The sequence below is a fragment of the Eptesicus fuscus genome, chromosome 12, assembly GCF_027574615.1.
Source record: "Eptesicus fuscus isolate TK198812 chromosome 12, DD_ASM_mEF_20220401, whole genome shotgun sequence".
Taxonomy (NCBI): Eukaryota; Metazoa; Chordata; class Mammalia; order Chiroptera; family Vespertilionidae; genus Eptesicus; species Eptesicus fuscus.
The window spans coordinates 32774438-32795157 of record NC_072484.1 but is presented as its reverse complement, the minus strand read 5'-3'; the positions used below and the strand labels follow the sequence as shown (position 1 = coordinate 32795157).

At 45.0% G+C, this 20720-nt stretch overlaps 1 protein-coding gene across 2 annotated transcripts in view; it reads right to left on the bottom strand.

Moving 5' to 3' along the window:
• KIF3B (kinesin family member 3B) overlaps positions 1-19324 on the bottom strand; it is a 41663-nt gene extending 22339 nt beyond the window's left edge. The window contains exon 1 of one of the 2 annotated variants that reach the window (XM_008140955.3): positions 19237-19324. The gene's annotated coding sequence lies outside the window, so the exon portion shown is untranslated. Of the gene's footprint in view, positions 1-18097; positions 18146-19236 lie in introns of those variants that run through there. The other variant, XM_054724447.1, reaches the window with a different exon arrangement.
• Positions 19325-20720: the final 1396 nt, after the last annotated feature.

Below are 20720 nucleotides of genomic sequence, written 5' to 3'. Positions count from 1 at the left end.
TTTAAGTTATTTATTAATTATTGCACTATTTTTCATTTGAACAACTGTAAACCTACTTTTGCCATACCCTGTATATATTTACAGCCTATATATAATAAAGAGGTAATATGCAAATTGACTGTCATGCCCTCACACAAGATGGCCACCCCCATGTGGTCACAAGATGGCCACCACAAGATGGCCAGCAGGGGAGGGCAGTTGTGGGCAACCAGGCCTGCAGGGGAGGGCAGTGGGGGCGACCAGGCCTGCAGGGGAGGGGGGGGGGACCAGGCCTGCAGGGGAGGGCAGTTGGGGGCGACCATGCCTGCAGCGGAGGGCAGTTGGGGGGGACCAGGCCAGCAGGGGAGGGCAGTTGGGGGAACCAGGCTGGCAGGGGAGGGCAGTTGGGGGAACGAGGCTGGCAGGGGAGGGCAGTTGGGGGGAACCAGGCTGGCAGGGGAGGGCAGTTGGGGGCTACCAGGCCTGCAGTGGAGGGCAGTTGGGGGGTATCAGGCCTGCAGTGGAGGGCAGTTGGGGGCGACCAGGCCTGCAAGGGAGGGCAGTTAGGGGCAACCGGGCCGGCAGGGGAGGGCAGTTGGGGGCAACCAGGCCTGCAGGGGAGAGCAGTTGGGGGCGATCGGGTTGGCAGGGGAGCAGTTAGGTGTTGATCAGGCTGGCAGGGGAGTGGTTAGGGGGTGATCAGGATGGCAGGCAGAAGCGGTTAGGGGCAATCAGGCAGGCAGGCAGGTGAGCAGTTGGGAGCCAGCAGTCCCAGATTGAAGAGGGTGTAGGCTGGGCTGAGTGACACCCCCACACACACACCAGTGCACGAATTTCATGCACTGAGCCTCTAGTCTATATATATAAAAGACTTAAGTGTCCAACCGTCTGCTATGATGCACACTGACCACCAGGGGGCAGATGCTCAATGCAGGAGCTGCCATGATGTGCACAGAGAAATGGCACCATGGACCGGGCACCCACAAAGCAAAACTCGGCTTCCCCCAAGTGGGACACAGGCCCCACCACCACCCTGGAGTGACAGCCCACCAAATCACAGCCGACATGCCAAGACCCCATAGTGCAAAATGCAGTCCACAGTCCAGCCCAGCCCTGAAATGGTGGCTGTGGGCGCCGGATAATAATGTCATGTAATAATGCCCAGCTTCCTCTCCCTAGTGACTAGCCTCCTTACAGTTTCTTCAGCCCAGGAACACAACTTGCTTTACAGCCAGGTGCAAACATTTCACACTTTAACCAAATGTGTGTGAAGTGTTTTCCTGTGCCTCATCTTATTTGATCCTCACAGAAGTCCTGGAGTAGGGAGATAGGACACTCGTTAGAATCCTATTTTCTTTTCATTAGTTGGAAAATGAAGATTTAGAAAGCTTAGAAACTTGACCCAACTGAAAAAAAGAAATGGTGGATCTTGAAAATGACTTCAGGTTTTGTCACTGTGTAGAATATAGTCAAACACTGCTGCAGCTAAATATTTTACCCTTTGTTCTCCCTGCGTGATCTACAATAATAATCTGCTTCATGTTGATATTTACTGCTATGTTGCTGACAATTACCTGAAAGAGAAATTGGGGTGCTTCACTGGGCTGGAAAAGGTTTAGCTAAATCAGAAAGCAGGTCTAATTAAGCAAGCTTATTATGTATCTATAAAAGGCCAAGTTGACTCGCACATGCGCAATACATATAAAGCTCTTGATGGTGCCAATCATGTGTGTGTTTCGATCTGTCATTGTCACTCATGAATTTGGTTGACACTTCTATTATAGAGAAAGGGCAAATAGCGATATTAAAATATTTCTTCTAATTAATTTCCTTTCAATGTGCACGAATTTGTGCACCAGGCCTCTAGTGGATAAATAAACAAGTTGAGTAAAAGAAGCAAGCTATCCTATATAATAAAAGCCGAATATGCTAAGTGTCTGGTCGTCCGGTCAACTGTTCAACCAATCAAAGCATACTATGCTAATGATATTCTAAGGCCGCTCAACTGCTCGCTAAGACGTGCACTGACTACCAGGGGGCAGACGCTCTGACCAGTAGGTTAGCTTGCTGCTGGAGTCCAGCCGATCGGGACTGAGTGAGATGGGCTGTACACGCCCTGGAGCCCTCCCGCAGTCCCTCTCCAACCCTGATTGTGCAATGGTGGGGTCCTTCGGCTTGGCCTGTGCCCTCTCACAATCTGGGACCTCTTGGGGCCACTCCCCTCGGGAGGGCGCTAGTCGCAGGGCTCACACTGCTGCACTGGTATGGGCGGCAGGCGCAGTGGGGCTGGGATGAGCGGGAGCGGCAAGTAGGAGATGCAGGTGGTGTTGGACTGTGGGCCGATCCCCACAAGCAGGCCACCCCGAGAGACCCCACCCATGCACGAATTTGTACACTGGTCCTCTAGTAGAGAAATAATTATTATTAAAAACATAAAACAACAAAAAAAGAAAAACATAAAACACTACTGTGTTCATGTCCATATAAGTAAAAATAATGGAATAGAAGGATATATAATGATTTATTATATTGGACAGGATGAAGAGTGGAGAATGGGATTAGAAGTGGGAAGAATATTTCCATTTTATGAATAATATCTTATCATTTTTCTTCCAAGAGAATAAAAAAGGGAAATGAGGCTGCAAGTAAATAAAAGAAAATGTTAACTGTCAATTCCAGTTGTTTCCTATTTATTCTCTGAATGTTCAAAATAGCCAGGCTGGTGTGGCTCAGTGGTTGAGCGTCAATCCATGAACCAACAGGTCAGGGTTCAATTTCCCATCAGGATACATGCTTGGGTTGTGGGCTCAATCCCCAGTAGGGGGCTTGCAGAAGGCAGCTGATCAATGATTCTCTCTCATCATTGATGCTTCTCTCTCTCTTCCTCTATGAAATCAATTAAAAAATATGTTTTTTTAAAGAATAAATTTTCTAAAAAAAAAATCCCACCCATTTTACTTTTTTTTTTAATCCTCACCCGAGGATATGTTTTTATTGGTTTTTAAAGAGAGGAAGGGAGGGGTGAAGAGAGAGAGAGAGAGAGAGAGAGAGAGAGAGAAACATCCATGTGAGAGAAACATCAATAGTTGCTTACCCTATGTGCCCCAACCAGGATGGAACCCGCAACCTAGGATGCGCCCTAACCAGGTATCAAACCCTCAACTTTTTGGTGTATGGGAAAATGCTCCAACCAAGTGAGCCATCCAACCATGGCTTACATTAAAAAAAAACAAAAAACTGGCTTGTGTGGCTCAGTTGCTTGGAACATCATCCCATACACCAAAAGGTGGCAGGTTCAATCCCTGGCAAGGGCACATACCCAGGTTGCGAGTCCGATCCATCAGGGTGCGCGTGGGAGGCAACCAATCAATATTTCTCTCTCACATCGATGTTTCTCTCTCTCCCTCTCCCCCTCCCTGACTTCTTCTCTCTAAAAAACAAAACAGCCGAGACCGGTTTGGCTCAGTGGATAGAGCGTCAGCCTTCGGACTGGGGGGTCCCGGGTTCGATTCCGGTCAAGGGCATGTACCTTGGTTGCGGGCGCATCCCCAATGGGGGGTGTGCAGGAGGCGGCTCGTCGATGTTTCTTTCTCATCGATGTTTCTGGCTCTCTATCCCTCTCTCTTCCTCACTGTGATAAATCAATAAAATATATATTTAAAAAAATAATAATAAATAAATAAATAAATAAATAAAAAACAAAACAGCCGAAACCAGTTCGGCTCAGTGGATAGAGCGTCGGTCTGCGGACTGAAAGGTCCCAGGTTCAATTCCGGTCAAGGGCATGTACATTAGTTGCAGGCACATCCCCGGTGGGGTGTGTGCGGGAGGCAGCTGGTTGATGTTTCTCTCTCATCGATGTTTCTAGCTCTCTATCCCTCTCCCTTCCTCTCTGTGGAAAATCAATAAAATATATTTAAAAAACAAAAACAAAAAACAAACAAACCCTCCACTGAAGAGTCCCAGGTTCGATCCGGTCAAGGGCACATGCCTGGGCTGCAGGCTCGATCCCCAGTGGGGAGCGTGCAGAAGGCTGCCAATTAATGATTATCTTTCATCATTGATGTTTCTATCTCTCTCTCCCTCTCCCTTCCTCTCTGAAATCAATAATATGTATATATAAAATAAAAATAAGACATCAAAACATCAATAGTAGTCCACTTTGGATGATGGATCTACAGGTGATTTCCCCTGCTCTTCAACACTTCTGTATTTTCTAAATATTCTTTAATGAGCATGTGGTATCTTCAAATGGGAAAAAATAAAGGCCTGGCAATTCACCAGAAACAACCCTGCAAGGAGGAGCAATCTGTGGGCACACAGAGTGCACACTAATGCATCTTTAATCAATGCATTCCAATGCAATGTCCTCTAAGATCAGACCAGGCAACCGCCTGCCAACTCCCTGGCTTGGAGTTTTAAGGACTCAGAGTGTCTGAAAGGCAGCCCAAACCATAGATCACATGGGCAATCAAAACAACACTGCAGCACTGGGGCAAGAAGAGAAAAGCAACTCCCAGTCCAAACCAACGCCCTGTGCAGGTTTCTACTCTCTGTCCAATGGCTGCTAATTGTTTTGAAGTATCAGAACTCCTTGTTTGCAATCCATGAACCACACCATGACAGAAAGTCAACTCTGGGTTCCTGTGTCCCAAGATGGCCAGTTATCACAATGGGAGTTAACACAATTTTCAAAACAAGATTATTCATCTCTAGTTAAAAAATAACATCACTGCCCTGTAGAACTTTAAGAGGATTTAAGATTTGTGTTGAGGGCATAGTTCTATATGTGCATGAAATGCATCTATCTGGAGGGATGTACAAGAGCCAGATAACAACAATGGTGGCCTGTAGGGAGAAGAGCTGGGTGGCTGAGGGTCAAGAGTGGAAGAGACTTTTCATTGTATACTCTTTGCACCTTCTTGAATTTTGAATCATGAATATATTACCCAGTCAGTAAAATAAAATTAGAAGAAAGTGATGGAAGTTTTGTGAAATTATAAACTAACTAGTGACCCAGTGCACGGATTGAAAGGAAATTAATTAGAAGGTGGCCAGAGGGGCAGGACTGGGCGAGATGGGCTGGACACTCCCTGCCAGCCAACCTCCCGCAGTCCCTCCCCAGTGTCTTCGGAGTGAGCAGGTCCCTCAGCCTGGCCTGTGCGGATCAGCTGAAACCGGATTTCTGACATTCCCATGAGGGGTCCTGGAGTGCAAGAAGGCACTCTGCAAAGTTGCTGTCATACAGGGTGTGGAATGCAAAAGCAAGTGTGCAGTAAACCAGATTCAGGGCTGACAGTGCCCCAGCAACAACATAACCCACGGCCTAAGGTGGAATCATTGCAGGGCCCCACGAGGAATCAGGCTCCCTCCTCTCTGGTTTCAGGGTGCGTCACCTGAGAACCACCACTGCCAAGTCATTGCAGCTCAGCAGCTCCTGCGTTGAGTGTCTGCCCCCTGGTGGTCAGTGTGCGTCATAGCAACTGGTCGGAAGGTCAGACACTTAGAATATTAGCCTTTTATAGATAGATAGGAAGGAAGGAAGGAAGGAAGGAAGGAAGGAAGGAAGGAAGGAAGGAAAGAAGGAAGATAGATATAGATATCCAGGTGTTAAAAGTCATTTTCCTGCCCTAACCGGTTTGGCTCAGTGGATAGAGCGTCAGCCTGCGGACTCAAGGGTTCCAGGTTCAATTCCGGTCAAGGGCATGTACCTTGGTTGCAGGCACATCCCCAGTAGGGGTGTGCAGGAGGCAGCTGATCGATGTTTCTCTCTCATCGATGTTTCTGACACTCTATCCCTCTCCCTTCCTCCCTGTAAAAAATCACTAGAATATATTGGGGGGGGAAAGTCATTTTCCTCTTTTCATCTGTCCATTTTTACCACCATGAATATAACTGATGAATAAAGGGTCCTAGAAGCAAAACTTTGTGGTGAAGCTTCATAAAAGAGCTCCGATGAGGCCTACAGCAATGCAATCTTTAACTTTCTAATATCAATGTAGCATGTCAGGTAGCCTCAGCCTGAAAAGATGCTCAGAGCAAAGATGTCAAAATAACAGGCTAACCGGGGCGGTGTGGCCCAGTAGTTGAGTGGCGACCTATGAACCAGGCAGTCATGGTTTTATTCCTGGTCAGGGAACATGCCAGGGTTGCAGGCTTAATCCTCAATAGGGGTGGACAGAAGGCAGCCAATCAATGATTCTCTCTCATCATTAATGTTTTTCTCTCTCGCCCTTCCTCTGTGAAATCAATAAAAAAATATATATTTTAAAAAACAGACTAATAAAATATATTCTGTTGTTATTACAGGCACTGTTTATAAACATAAAGTCATCTTTTTTTATAAGCCAAGCAGTTGTGTGAACTGTCTAGAAACTTTCAAACTGTCCCTTATTCATACAAGAGCCACAGCATCTCAAACTGGTACAAATTATTTGTAAAGTATAATAATGGAAATGTAATACTCCCTTGAAACAGCAACTCGATTTCTTGGAATTATTTTAAGAACATCATTAAATAGCTGAAGATGTGCAAAATGTATGTCCATGTTTATGTTTATCATAGCACCATCTCTAACCACTTAAATACTCATCATTAAGAGACCAGTTAGATTATGACATATCTCTACAATGGGAAATTATGAATTCATTAAGAATAGCAGCCCTTGCCAGTTTGGCTCAATGGATAGAACATCAGCCATGGGACTAAAGGGTCCCAGGTTCGATTCTGGTCAAGGGCATGTACCTCAGTTGCAGGCTTGATCACTGGCCTTGGTTGGGGCACATGAAGAAGGCAACCAATCAATGTGTCTGTCTCCCATCGATGAGGCCCCCCTCCCTTCCACTCTAATAATCAATGGGAAAAATATCTTTAGGTGAGGATTAAAAGCAACAAAAATAATAGCAACATACATCTTGGTATTTACATATGGAAAGATGTTCATGACATCTTGTTGAGTGAAAAAAAAAAAAAACAACACAGAAGAGTTACCATGGTGAGATTTGCTTACATGTACACACGAGCATGTGCAGAGAAAGATGTGGGGGAGACTGTGAAGTCAGCGTGGAAGCAGGAGCTTTGGTGTTCAACAGGTCAGGGTTTTAATTTCTGCTCTGCCACTTAGCTATAAAATTTTGAGAAAGTTACTTAAATCATAACCTCTTCTATAAAACGGGGCTGATAACACCTACATTAAAGAACCATTCTAAGGAATACATAAGCTAATAAATGTTAAATGCTTAGTTAGCACAAAATGTGTAACAAAACTCAGGAAATGCAAGCTATATTAATCTCTGGGAGTGAGCTTGCAAGTGATTTTTTGGCTTTCTCTGGCCGTGTTAAGAGGTGCCTGTATTTTGTTTTTTAATATCAAGTGGCGAGATGGCAATAAAGCCATTTTTTTCTTTGGGGATAATGTCTAGCAGCTTGATTTCAGCTTACGTATCTTAGGCTACTTATCTGGAAAGAAACTTAGAAGGTCACAGACAAGAAACATGAACAAATAAATGCCTGCCCTGAATTCAAATTGATGCCATGCATTCCCTGTTTTTTGATGACTGAAACAGGCAAACAAAGAAAGCATTTATCAAAGAGGAAAAAGAGGGAAAGAAATCCTTTTTTGTATCCAATTGGGAAACATTCATAGAATACATCCATAAAAATATATATTCAAGTCTAGAGGACAATTCTCATTCACAATCAATGTGGGCCTGGGCTTTTGTTGTACTCAATAGTCACAACTCACAGTATATCAAGAGCTTAATGTGTATTCCTCTTCTAATCCTCAAAATCACCTAATGAGGAATAGGTATTAGCCCTATTTTAAAGATAAGCATGGGAGGCTAAGAGAAATTAATTTAGCCAAGGTCACACAGCAATTAAGTGGAACAGTCAGGATTCAAAAGCAGGTTTGTCTTATTTAAAACCCACATATAAACTTATTTTTAAAACATACACGTGCCCTGGCTAGTGTGTCTCAGTTGGCTGAGCATCATCTCATGCACCAAGAGGTTGCCAGTTCGATTACTGGTCAGGGCACATGGCCGGGCTGCAGGTTTGATCCCCAGATGGGGGCATGCAGGAGGCAGCCTATCAATGTTCTGCTCTCACATCGATGTTTCTGTCTCCCTCGCCCTCTCCCTTCCTCTTTCTCTAAAATCAATAAAAACATTAAAACACACACACATATGCATATATGCACTGTGCATCAATATATGCATAATTAAAACAATAAAAACAATTCTAGCTGTATGTGTGAGTATACAGTGAACAAGTAAGTAAATATTCCTCTTACCCCTGGGAGAAAGTCAATGCATAAGCAAGCATTAATGTACCTGTATTGTTCCTTCACTTTTTTTTTTTTTTTTTTTTTTTTTTTTAGAGAGAGAGAGAGAGAGAGAGTGGAAGGGAGGGGGAGAGACAACAAAAGAGAAATATCTTGCCTCCTGCATGTGTCCCAACCAGAGCCGGGATCAAGCCTGCAACCAAGGTACGTGCCCTTGACTGGAATTGAACCCAGGACCCTTCAGTCTGAGGGCTAATGCTCTATCCACTGAGCAAACCTGTCAGGGCAGCACCATTCTCTATCTCACTTGACAGATCTTGGAGACAGTCCACTCCCCTTTAAAATAGTTGCCCAGATGCCATAGTATGGTTGTCTTATAACATATTTGATTAGTCTCCTACTAAGGGACCTTCTGATGGTTTCTAGTTTTTTTACTACTGCAAACAATGCTGCAGTGAGTATTTTAAACATATACCTTTAGCTACCAGTGGGAGTAATTAGTAGGATCCATTCCTAGACATTTAAATACTTACAAGTTCCTTTTTGACAGAGGGCACCATCTTACCTTTCCCCCAGGCTGTCCCATTTATCCTTTCACTAACAGTGCACCCCACTGTCTACATAACCCTGATACACAGAAGGTATGAAGGTATGACCACCATGAAGGTATGAAGCTGGAAAAGCCTTCCTGCCAGGAACTTCTCATTCCATGTACTAATCCAGGAAAGAAATGAAGCTGTTTCTCTGCTAAAAATATACACACTGGCCCTAGCCAGTTTGGCTCAGTGGATGGAGCCATGGCCTGCGGACTGAAAAGTCCCGGGTTAGATTCCGGTCAAGGTCAAGGGCACATACCTCGGTTGCAGGGTCGATCCCCTGGCCCTGGTCAGGGCGGGTGTGGGAGGCAACCAATCGATGTGTCTCTCTCACATCAGTGTTTCTCTCTCTCTCTGTCTCTCCCCCTCCCTTCCACTTTCTCTAAAAATCAATGGAAAAATATTCTCGGGTAAGGATTAACAACAACAAAAATATACACTCTGATTGCCCGGCCGGTGTGGCTCAGTGGTTGAGCATCAACCCATGCACCAGGAGGTCACTGGTTCCATTCCCAGTCAGGGCACATCCCTGGGTTGCAGGCTTGATCCCCAGTAGGGGGCGTTGCAGGAGGCAACCAATCAATAATTCTCATCACTGCCCTAGCCAGTTTGGCTCAGTGGATAGAGGGTTGGCCTGTAGGCCAAAGGATCCTGGGTTCAATTCCAGTCAAGGGGACATACTTCAGTTGCAGGCTCCTCCCTAGCTTGGGCCCTGGTCAGGGCGCATACAGGAGGCAACCAATCAATGTGTTTCTTTCACACTGATATTTCTCTCTGTCTTTCCCTCTTTCTTCCACTGTCTCTAAAAATCAATGGAAAAATATCCTCAGGTGAGATTTAAAAAAAAAAATTATTCTCATTATTGATGTTTCTCTCTCTCTCTCTCCCTTCCTCTCTCTGAAATCAATAAAAAACATATTAACATATTTTTAAATATATATATATACACATATGTATATACATTCTGATTAAGAGGCTTAATCAATCAAATACAACATCTGACCCTAGATTGGGACCCTTTTTGGATCTTGGTTCAAACAAACCAACTGTTAAAAAACGTATGAGACAATCAAGGAAATTTGAACACTGGATCTTAGATGGTGTTAAGGAATTGTTGTTACCTTTTTAGGTGTGAAGTTGTATTTTTTAAAAAATATTCTTACTTTGAGAGCCAGGCAATAAATTTTCAGATAAAGTTATATGCTGTCTGGGATCAATATAATCAGGGGTAGGGTGGGGTTGTTGGGAGGTTATAGGTGAAACAAAATTACTACATGCTGATAACTGCTGGAGCAGGGTAAATGGGTCCATGGTTCATTCTACTATTCTACTTTTATGTATGCTTCAGATTTTCCATTATAAAAAGTTGTCCTGGCCCTAACTGGTTTGGCTCAGTGGATAGAGCGTCGGCCTTCGGACTGAAGGGTCCCAGGTTCGATTCCGGTCAAGGGCATGTACCTTGGTTGCGGGCACATCCCCAGTAGGGGGTGTGCAGGAGGCAGCTGATCGATGTGTCTCTCTCATCGATGTTTCTAACTCTCTATCCCTCTCCCTTCCTCTCTGTAAAAAATCAATAAAATATATTTAAAAAAAAAAAAAAGTTGTCCTGGCCAATGGCTTCTCTTTTTTCTGTTAACTTTTGAAATTTTTAATTGTAGTGAAAAACCCACATAATATAAAATGTACCCTCTTAATCATTTTTAAGTATACAATTCAGTATTAACTATATCAACATTGTGGTATAATAGAAATCTAGAACTTTTTAAAAATAATATTTTAATGACTATGATAATATGCTTTTTTTTTTAATCCTCACCCGAGGCTATTTTTCCATTGATTTTAAGAAAGAGAGGAGGATAGGGAGGAAGGGGGAGGGAGAGAGACAGAGACAGAGAGAGATATCAACATGAGAGAGACACATCAATTATTGCCTCCCTATACGTGCTCCAACCAGGGCCTGGGATCAAACCTGCAACCAAGGTACGACGTGCCTTTGACTGGAAATCAAACCCTTTGGTCCAAGGGGTGATGCTCTAACCACTGAGCAACTGACCAGGACAATATCTAGAACATTTTCATCTTGCCAAAATGAAACACTCTACCTATCAAATAACAACTCCCTTTTCCCCCTCATTAGGCTCCAGAAACCATCATTCTATTTCAAGTTTCATTCACATTATAGCATGTGACAAGATCTCCTTTTTAAAAAAATATATTTTATTGATTTTTTACAGAGAGGAAGAGAGAGGGATAGAGAGTTAGAAACATCAATGATAGAGAAACATCGATCAGCTGCCTCTTGCACACCCCCTACTGGGGATGTGCCCACAACCAAGGTACATGCCCTTGACCGGAATCGAACCTGGGACCTTTCAGTCCGCAGGCCGACGCTCTATCCACTGAGCCAAACCGGTTTCGGCAAGATCTCCTTTTTAAAAAAATATATTTTATTGATTTTTTACAGAGAGGAAGGGAGAGGGATAGAGAGTCAGAAACATCGATGAGAGAGAAACATCAATCAGCTGCCTCCTGCACACCCCCTACTGGGGATGTGCCCGCAACCAAGGTACATGCCCTTGACCGGAATCAAACCCGGGACCCTTCAGTCCGCAGGCGACGCTCTATTCACTGAGCCAAACCGGTCAGGGCAAGATCTCCTTTTTTAAGAATAAATAATATCCCACTGTATTTACTAGCAAATAACATTTTCTTTATCCATTCATCTGCCCATAAACATTTGGGCTGCTTCCATCTCTTGGCTACTGTAAATTATGCTGTAGTGAACATGGGTGTGTGTAATGACTTTTCATTTTAAAATATATTTTTATTGATTTCAGAGAGGAAGGGTGAAGGAGAGATAGAAACAAAGGGTAAAAGAGAATCATTGATTGGCTGCTTCCTGCATGCCCCTTATTGGGAATCGAGCCCAAAACCCAGGCATGTCGAGGCTGGTTCATAGGTCGACGCTCAACCACCAAGTCACACCAGTTAGGCAAAATGACTTTTCATTTCAGTCAGACTGCTCCTCACCTCAGTAGAGAGCCAGAGCAAAATCTATATTTAAAAGAGGGAGGGGGCCTGGAATAACAAAAAAAGATTCAGACACACCTGGGAATGAAGCCCAGGCCTACCATTCCTAGTTCTAGAGCTCCATGCAAGTCCACCCCTCTGAGCCCGTTTCCTCCTCTGTGAAATGGGAGTACCAACAGCCTGCACCTTGGAGCAGCGTGAGGATCAGAGGGGGACAAGCATTACAGTGCCTGGCCCACAGGAGGTGCTTCTGTCCTGACTCAATTTACAGGAGGAAAAAACCTCAGACTTGGAGAGGGAAGTAACATGGCACACTGAGTTAATAAGTGGCAAAGTAAGCAGAAACCAGGTCTAACTGGCTCCAAAGTTCATGGCTTTTTTCTACACCAGCATGTCCTAAATGTCAGTCATCGGATTGTCTCTTCACAATTTTGCCATATCTGGGCACTACCTGTACTATTATTTACTTGAGGTTTTCTTGAAAGCTACTTTCTTTTCATACAAATTTATTTTTAAAAAGTAACTTTATATCCCTACCATGAATGGAAAATCAGTATCACAGTGCAAGTAGAAGGTAACTGTAAAAATAAATATAAGGACACACAACATAGTCACTAAATTCTATCTCGACGCTTTAGTTTCCCTAACATTGCGACCTGATCTCTCTTGGTTAAAAAGCCAGCTTAGCAAGTGTTAAAAAATAGGCTAGAACTAAACAAATATTCTCTCTGACATAGTCAGAAGAACCAAAATAATTTAAAAGGCAATAACTCTTGCCCAGCCATGTGGCTCAGTGATCGAGTGTTGACCTATGAACCAGAAGGTCACGGTTTGATTTCTGGTCAGGGCACATGCCCAGGTGGTAGGCTTGATCCCCAGTGTGGGGCATGCAGGAGGCAGCCGATCAATGATTCTCTCTCATCATTGATGTTTCTCTCTCTTTCTCCCTCTCCCTTCCTCTCTCTGAAATAAATAAAAATATACTTTTTTAAAATGTCACTTAGGTCACTTATGGCTATTTGCACTTTATTGATATCTCATGTGGCAATGTAGGCTCAGCCTTCCAGGGTACGTACCTTGGTTGCAGGCTCTATCCCTGGCTGCAGGACAGAGCATGTACAGGAGGCAACCAATTAATGTGTCTCTCTCACATTGATGTTTCTCTCTCTGTGTCTCTCCCCCTCCTTTCCAGTCTCTCTAAAAATTAATGGAAAAAATATCCCTGGGTGAGGATTAACACAACAAATATAATAATAATCTTTTTTTTTTTTTTTTTTAATGCTGGCAATTGAAGAAATAAGGAAAGAAAAACACCTTCTATTTCTTAGGCTAGAACCTGACTCGTTATTGCAGATCTTGCAAAACCAGTAAGTATTTCTAAGAACTATCGTCTGTGGTTATCTTAAGTAACTTGAGCTGATATTTTACCTTACCGGAATGGAATCTTTTATGATTTACTAGCTAGGTGTTTTTGCTTAGGTTACTGAAATGTGCTATAAAGTAATGATTACTGCAATCCACTACGCTGCTGCAGCAAGTGCTCTGAGCGTTCAGTTTCTGTTTATGTCACCCACAAAAGCCCCAATGCAAGTCCTTCCTGAAACCACTGCTGAAGGTGCTATGAAAGATCCCAGAATAGGTAACAGATTGTCAAATCTCAACTCCCAATAATCTATTACAATTTCTGTTTCACTTGGACTCACTTCCATTTACACGCTATGTTCAAATATGACAAAATGCAAGTGCTGCAAATATCTTGCCAACAAGTTTAAAAATAAAACCACACCTACCACAAGGATCACTGGTGCTTTCTAATGCAAACTATCATTTAAATAAACCAGCATGCTAAAGATAGCTCTGCCTGTGTGCGAGGAGTTCAATGTCTGCAATCAGTGTGACAAAGTGAGGAGACACATGTGTCACCATGATTAACGAAGCCTTAAACTCGAACATCCCAAGCTTCAGTGCAGATGTGTGATGCTGGTAAGATTATCTCGGACTGCCAAGAAATATGCTCTAAAATCCTCACTCCTGAAGGTCTTGGAGCAAGCCCAGCATGCAGCCACCAACGAAGAAGACAATATCACCCAATTCAAAGCTCAGTCTTCAGGAAGGGCTGAAAGACATTGGAAGGCTGGCTCATGTCCTCATTTTACATATATAGAGACCAGGGCCAGAGAGGTTGAGTTACTGGCTCCAGGTCACACAGCCAGTGGCAGAATTGCTATTAGAATTCATGCTTCCAACCAAATCCCACTGCCTTTTCATACCAAAATTTCCTGGATGGCATAGGCCTTGATCAAGAAATTCTAAGACTTTGGGGAGATAAGGAGATGTTGAAAGGAAAATAAGGAGTCCACAGGGCAGAGAGGGAAAAGCAAGGCACTATAAAATTGAATCTTTTGCAATTAGTCAGAGGGTGGTATAGGACTTTAGCCACCCTCTTCTCACCCAATGTAGATATTATCGCCAGAATAAAAAAACAGTTTAGCGCTGAGTGATTCAGAAGACAAGCCCACAGTTCCTACCTGCTTCAGCTGTTTCTGCCCAGAGTGAGACCGCTAAGCTAAGAAGTGTGAGAGGTAGTCCATCTTACATACTGGGTATCTGTTTGTTACCTATCAGTCAAGTAACTGACACCCATAGTTACACTGAAATAACTCAAGGGTTTTTCCCCTGATTTTTTCATTCTTTGAAGCCACTTTTTCATCAGCATTTAAAGTTCATTACCCAGGTACAGAAGAGAAAGGCCTTTAACAAAACATCAGGAATGAACTGCCCACCTGAAAAACAGATGAACAAATGAGTGGCAGAAAGAGCAATGGACTTGGGGTCAGCAGGTCTGGGGAAGTTATTTGACTTTTTTGTGCCTCTACTTTCCTCTTCCGGAAAGTGGGAATCACAATAGTATCCAAAGGGTTGCTGTGAGGACTAAGTGAGACAACATATGGAAAGTGCTTAGAACAGTGCTTGGCTCAATAAACGTTAGCTATTCCTATTACTTTTATTGTCATTATCACTGGGTTTGCTACTTATTACCAGCTGAGTGCATCTCAAGCTTTAATATGCACAGGAAGCACTCGGAGTGGAGGGGTCGAGTCTTGGTAAAATACAGACTGATGTATTAATCTAGGCTTAGAGTCTGCATTTCAAATAAGCTCTCAGGGGCCCGGCTGGTATGGCTCAGTTGGTTGAGCATCGTCCCATGCACCAAGAGGTCACCAGTTCGATTTCCAGTCAGGGTTTGATCCCATGTAGGGGGCATGTAGGAGAAAGCTGATTGATGTTTCCATATATCTCTCCCTCTCCCATCCTCTCTTTATAAAGTCAATTTTAAAAAATATCCTATCCTATATAATGAAAGCCTAATATGCTAAGTGTCCGACCTTGGACCAGTCGCTATGACGTGCACTGACCACCAGGGAGCAGACGCTCTAACCGGTAGGTTAGCTTGCTGCTGGGGTCCAGCCGATAGGGACTGGGCGAGACTGGCCAGACACGCCCTGGAGCCCTCCTGCGGTTCCTCACTCCCCAATCAATCGTGCACAGGTGGGATCCCTGGCCCGCGCCCTCTCACAATCCAGGACCTCTCAGGGGATGTCAGAGAGCAAGTTTCAGCCCAGTCCTCACAGGCCAGGACCTGTGCACCGGGCCTCTAGTTTTAAAATAAAAGCTCTCTGAGGACATTCGTGCAGAACACACTTTGAGCAGCAAGGATCTACCTAACCCAACACCTAGCAGGTATTTAATACTGTTGATAAAAACGTATAATCTCTCAGCATCTTAATGCTTCATCTGCTAACTGAGGATAATACATATCCCGCATGATCTCAACTGACTGAACATGCAGTAAATGAAAATGCAGACAAAAGAGCATTCTAAAATGCAAACAAAACTATACAAGTGGAGGTGGTAAGATTATTAGTCTTAAAATTCACAATGTTGAATTTCCAACACTGTAACTCCTAAATTTACACATGCAAGTATTACCATTTATGAAAAGAAAGCTTGAATTCCCTTGCTTCATTCAAAAATCCTCTAGGAATTCTGGCAGAACACAACAGCTTTTCAAGGTATTCTCAAATCAAGAGCTCTGAAACTTTAGAAATGTCATTCGATGCCAAGGAAAGAACCACTCTGGCAGGGACAGTGAGCTTCACTTGTGATTCCATTTGCTCTCCCAGACCTGGCCAGCCTCCTTCCAGCCTTCATCAGCCAAGATCTCGAGTCAGCACAGCAACGCCAACAGCACGAGACAGATGGACACTACCGAGGCAAAGCCCATACCTGCCACTCCATAAGCTGACAAGGAGCCAAACTTCAAATGAAGGGTTTATGGATGTCCACGGTGGAGCCTTCAAGAAGCACCTGGCTGTCCTCCTGCAATGAAATCTGGGATTTCCACCCCACAGACTAAAAGATAGGATGTTTATACCTTATGCCTCTCCTCCAAGGGGTTCAGAATGAATCATCGCTAATTCTTCCTCACAGGGCACCTTACCAAAAAGTGCTTTCATCATTTTAGAGGCAGATGGCACCACCAACACCTACCTAACTGCTCAAGCCAAAACCCCAGGAGTCATCCTTGATTTCTTTTTTTTCTTTTTCTTTTTTTTTTTTTTTTTACAGAGAGGAAGAGAGAGGGATAGAGAGTTAGAAACATCGATGAGAGAGAGACATCGATCAGCTGCCTCTTGCACACCCCCTACTGGGGATGTGCCCGCAGCCAAGGTACATGCCCTTGACCGGAATCGAACCTGGGACCCTTGAGTCCGAAGGCCGACGCTCTATCCACTGAGCCAAACCGGTTTCGGCATCCTTGATTTCTTTAGCTCATCCCCCAACCATCCTCCTGCTGGTTCTACCTCCAAAACACATCCACTTACACCATCTCCACTGCCCTGGAAGGCCACTGTCATTTCTCACCTTGCTTCCTAACTAGTCATTTATAAATTAAGCTCTGAGGTCCTTGAGCAATAGGAAGATGTGGCTGATCTTCACATCCTCCACTCTGCTTGGCATAAAGGGATTAAATCAGGGGTCCTCAAACTTTTTAAACAGGGGGCCAGTTCACTGTCCCTCAGACCATTGGAGGGCCAGACTATAGTTTAAAAAAAACTATGAACGCCGAAACCGGTTTGGCTCAGTGGATAGAGCGTCGGCCTGCGGATTGGAAGGTCCCAGGTTCGGTTCCGGTCGGGGGCATGTGCCTTGGTTGCGGGCGCGTCCCCGGTGGGGGGTGTGCAAGAGGCAGCTGATGGATGTTTCTGGCTCTCTATCCCTCTCTCTTTCTCTCTGTAAAAAATCAATAAAATATATTAAAAAATACTTAAAAAAAAAAAAAAACTATGAACAAATTCCTATGCACACTGCACATATCTTATTTTGAAGTAAAAAAACAAAACGGCAAAAACACCCGCATGTGGCCCGCGGGCCGTAGTTTGAGGACGCCTGGATTAAATAAACACTTACTGAACTGGAAGTCAAGCTACCAATCCATGATGGCATCCTATCAACAACTCTCATCTTCCTTTGCAACCCAGTCTGGCATGAGATTGCAGGTTCCTGGGACAATCCTGTCATAATGCTGATATTTGTATAATATTGTGACAGCTCCTGTTTTATTCACCAATCAATTAGAATATGCAGGAGCTATGTTAAGCCTACATAACAATAGCTAACATTTACCAAAATTTCCAGGCATTTTACCTGTATTAGGCTCAAATATACCCTCACAACAGCCCAATATGGTGCATACTGTTATTATTCCCATTTTACAGATGAGGAAACTGCAGCACAGAGAGGTGAAGTAAATTGCTCAGTGGCACAGAGCCTGGAAGTGGCAGAGCCAAGAATTAAACCCAGGCAGTCTGATGCCATGCTTTTAAGCCACAAGCATGCAATCAGAATTGCATAACAGCACTGAAAGGGCCTTCCGATATCATCTAGCCTGCTCCTCTCATTAAAGAGGAGGGGACTGAGGGACAGAGAAGCCCTCTTTTAAACATTCCAGCTCATTTTGAGGTTCACACTTTGGAACGTATCTATTTAAATGGAGCTTTATGTAAGATCTGATTTCTTTGCCACTGGCAGACAAGCCTCTAGCCACAGCAGTTAGAGTAACAAAAGAACACCCTTGTGGCTTGGTAACAGCTACCATTGAGAAATCAGAGACATCAGGGTATGGGGGAGAAAATACAGGATTTACCTGGGTGTCCTGTTCCATCACTCAATAGGTATGAGATCCTTAGGCAAGTCATTCACTTTTCTGAGCCTCAGTTTCCTCATTTGTGAAATGGAGATAAAATCACCACCTACCTGGAAAAGTCTATGTGAAGATTAAATGAGATGGTGTTCCTGAAAATGCTTCTTAATCATATACTTGTAAACAGGTATTACAAATGTTAAGCACTTCCCAAAAGACATAAGATACCCTTTTTCTTCTGGAAGGGTCAACAAGACCCAAGTAGAAAGTAAGGCCCCCATAAACCTTGGCCATCTACAAGGACCTGACTCGGGACTTCCATTGCCAGGGCTACCTGCAAAGTCCATACCACCTCCCTTGCTCGGAAGAGAATGGAGAAGTAAAACTGGGGATAGGAATATCCATATGAGCCGGCACTCTACAAATCTAAATCCTACCTGTCTCAAAGTCATTTCCTGGCAGCCTTGCCCAAACTATCTCACATGCCTCATAATAGGGTGTTGAGCACTGACTATGGTGCCAGGATGCTTGAGGTACTCTGGATTCCCACCGTGGTTCATTAACCCATTTTACAGATAAAGAAAAGGTCAAGGCTACACAATTACTAAGTGGAGATTCAGTCTCAAACTCAGACACTCAGACTTCAAACTGGATTCTTGGCCCGCCGGCTAGGGCGCCCTAAGAATTCTCCCTCTCCTCGTTTAGGGCACTTTCAACATGCACGCCTCATCGTCTTAGTCACTCTGAGCAGCAAGTGTTGGCACCCCCTTGGCCAAACAGGTCAACCGAGGCCAGAGAGGGGAAGGGGACTCGTCCAAGGTCACACAGTGAGCGGGAGCAGCGCCGAGTGCGGACCCCAGGAGTTCGCTTCCCCGCCTCCCTCCGACCCTGGGTCCCGACCACAGCCAAACACCTGAGCGGACCCCAACAGCTGGCTGCAGGATCTGGGGGTCTGGCCGCACCTCCACCCATGGATGGAGGGGCGAGGCCACCCAACGGCCGGAGGATGCCCGGGAGGCAGAGCAGAGGATGCTCCCGCGGGGAGTGCCCAGCCAGCGGCGGCGCCAGCGCGGCCTCCGCGAAGGTCCCGGGCGGCGGCGGGACCGCCCAGCCCCGCGGCTCCGGGCTCCTCCCCGGCTCACCTGCGGCGGCAGCCGAGAGCGGGCGGTAGCGGCGGCGGCGGCGGCGGAGGCGGCAAATCCCGGGCTCAGCCATTCCCTACTGCCCCGGATGGGGAGAGACGGCGGCCGCTCACTTCCTTGGCAACTCGGCTCCGCGACCTACTTCCTTAGCAACCACTGTCAATTTCAATAACTTTATTGGGATCCGGACGGCGGACAGGGAGAGCCTGCCGGGCCGGGCGGGGCGGGGCTGGGGCGGGGCGGGGCGGCGCGGGGACAGGTAGGTGCCCAACACGCTTGGTCTTTCACCCAACTAAGGAGTGTGAGAAGAGAGCAATGTGACCTGACTCCACCCGCTGGTATCTGGTGCCTCAGTTTCCCCATCTTAAAAATGGAACGCATTGCCTTGGTCCCTCCGCACGACTTCAGCCACCGGTTGACCTTTCCTAAAGAGCATTCACATCAGTTATCTGACTTGCATCTCAAGCTGCTACTGAGATCCCATTTAGGGTCCACCTGGTCAGTCAAGCCAAAAATTTAGGAATCATTCTTTTCCCTTCCCTCTCCTTCACCCCCACATCCAGTTAGTCAGCATATCGTCAGCATATCCCTTAGTCTAATTCTCAAATATTGCTCCTGTCTATCCATCTTTCTCCATCTTCAGTGCCACCACACCAGGCCAGACCCGGCTTCCCTCATCTCTAGACTACCTGCAATATCAACCAATTCTAATGGCCTTGGTCAAGTCACTTTCCCTCTCTGAGCCTCAGTTTTATCATCCACAAATTTGGCATGACTCCTGCTGGATGATCTCACAATTCTTGTGGGAGAGTTGATAATGTAGTGAAATAGAGTAAAATGTGGGAAAGAGTCATGTAGGAGAAGCATGGTGATTATACTAAAGGGCAACTAAAGATTCCATACGGGGGTTGGGGAGTACGGGATAAGGGAGCCAGGCAGATCCGGATTTAGATCTCAGCTCTCCCACTAATAGCTGTGGGGTCTTGGGCAAGGCACAGCCAGTGAGTATTGGGCCCAGGGAACACAGTGTGGGTTCAAAGTTCATGAACTTGAGAGATCCAACTCTACCATTTATCAGTTTTGACCTTTTGGCTTTTTCCAAGGAGCATCAAAAATGAAGAAATTCAAAGGCACATTTTTAAAAAATATATTTTATTGATTTTTTACAGAGAGGAAGGGAGAGGACTAGAGAGTTAGAAACAGAGATGAGCGAGAAACATCAATCAGCTGCCTCCTGCACACTCCCCACTGGGGATGTGCCCACAACCAAGGTACATGCCCTTGCCTGGAATCAAACCCAGGACCCTTCAGTCTGCAGGCTAATGCTCTATCCACTGAGCCAAACCGGTCAGGGCCAAAGGCACATTCTTTTTTAAAAATATGTTTTTATTGATTTTTATGGAGAGAGGAAGGGAGAGAGAAATATCAATGAGAGAAACATGAGAGAGAGAAACATCGATCTGCTGCCTCTCGCACGGCCCCTA